A 1,777-nucleotide genomic window follows, 5' to 3' on the forward strand; every position below is an offset into this window, starting at 1 on the left:
TTGAAATTTAGGGACCCCCAAGGTGGGTCCTGGAAGGGACAAAGACACACAAGGAACCCCAGAGCAGGTCCTGGAAGGGAAAATTTGACAATTTAGGGACCCCCAAGGTGGGTCCTGGAAGGGATAAGGACACACAAGGAACCCCAGAGCAGGTCCTGGAAGGGAAAATTTGACAATTTAGGGACCCCCAAGGTGGGTCCTGGAAGGGATAAGGACACACAAGGAACCCCAGAGCAGGTCCTGGAAGGGAAAATTTGACAATTTAGGGACCCCCAAGGTGGGTCCTGGAAGGGATAAGGACACACAAGGAACCCCAGAGCAGGTCCTGGAAGGGAAAATTTGACAATTTAGGGACCCCCAAGGTGGGTCCTGGAAGGGATAAGGACACACAAGGAACCCCAGAGCAGGTCCTGGAAGGGAAAATTTGACAATTTAGGGACCCCCAAGGTGGGTCCTGGAAGGGATAAGGACACACAAGGAACCCCAGAGCAGGTCCTGGAAGGGAAAATTTGACAATTTAGGGACCCCCAAGGTGGGTCCTGGAAGGGATAAGGACACACAAGGAACCCCAGAGCAGGTCCTGGAAGGGAAAATTTGACAATTTAGGGACCCCCAAGGTGGGTCCTGGAAGGGATAAGGACACACAAGGAACCCCAGAGCAGGTCCTGGAAGGGAAAATTTGACAATTTAGGGACCCCCAAGGTGGGTCCTGGAAGGGATAAGGACACACAAGGAACCCCAGAGCAGGTCCTGGAAGGGAAAATTTGACAATTTAGGGACCCCCAAGGTGGGTCCTGGAAGGGATAAGGACACACAAGGAACCCCAGAGCAGGTCCTGGAAGGGAAAATTTGACAATTTAGGGACCCCCAAGGTGGGTCCTGGAAGGGATAAGGACACACAAGGAACCCCAGAGCAGGTCCTGGAAGGGAAAATATGACAATTTAGGGACCCCCAAGGTGGGTCCTGGAAGGGACAAAGACACACAAGGAACCCCAGAGCAGGTCCTGGAAGGGAAAATTTGACAATTTAGGGACCCCCAAGGTGGGTCCTGGAAGGGATAAGGACACACAAGGAACCCCAGAGCAGGTCCTGGAAGGGAAATTTGAAGTTTAGGGACTCTCAGGGCAGTGTCTGGAAAGGAAATGTTGCAGTCAGGGGCTCCCATGACAGGTCCTGGAAGGGAAACTCCCCCCAAAGCAGGTTCTGGAAGGGAAAATCTGGTGGCCAAAAACTCCCATGGCAGGTCCTGGAAGGGAAACTCCCCCCAAAGCAGGTTCTGGAAGGGAAAATCTGGTGGCCAAAAACTCCCATGGCAGGTCCTGGAAGGGGAACTCGGCAGCCAGGGACCCTCAGGGTGGGGTCTGGAAGGGAAACTCCCCCTGTGGCAGGTCCTGGAAGGGAGAATTTGACATTTAGGGGCCTCTATGGTGGGTCCTGGAAGGGAAATTTGAAACGTAGGGACCCCCAGGGTGGCGTCTGGAAGGGAAATTCCTCCCATGGAAGGTCCTGGAAGGGATTCTGGAGAGATCTCTGGGCAGTCTGGGGTCATTTTGGGGGTGATCCCAGGGGTGATCCCAGGGATGTTCTGGGGGTGATCCTGGGCCTTTCCCAGGGGTGTTCACGGGGGGATCCAGGAGTGATCTCAGGGTGATCCTGGGGTGATTTGGGGTGTTTCAGGGGTGATCCCAGGGGGATTTCAGGGACTGATCCGGGTAATCCCAGGGCTGTTTTGGGGGGGGATCTCGGGGGTATTTCAGGGGGTTTTCCAGTGTGATC

The sequence above is a fragment of the Geospiza fortis genome, unplaced genomic scaffold (genome assembly GCF_000277835.1).
Source record: "Geospiza fortis unplaced genomic scaffold, GeoFor_1.0 scaffold753, whole genome shotgun sequence".
Taxonomy (NCBI): Eukaryota; Metazoa; Chordata; class Aves; order Passeriformes; family Thraupidae; genus Geospiza; species Geospiza fortis.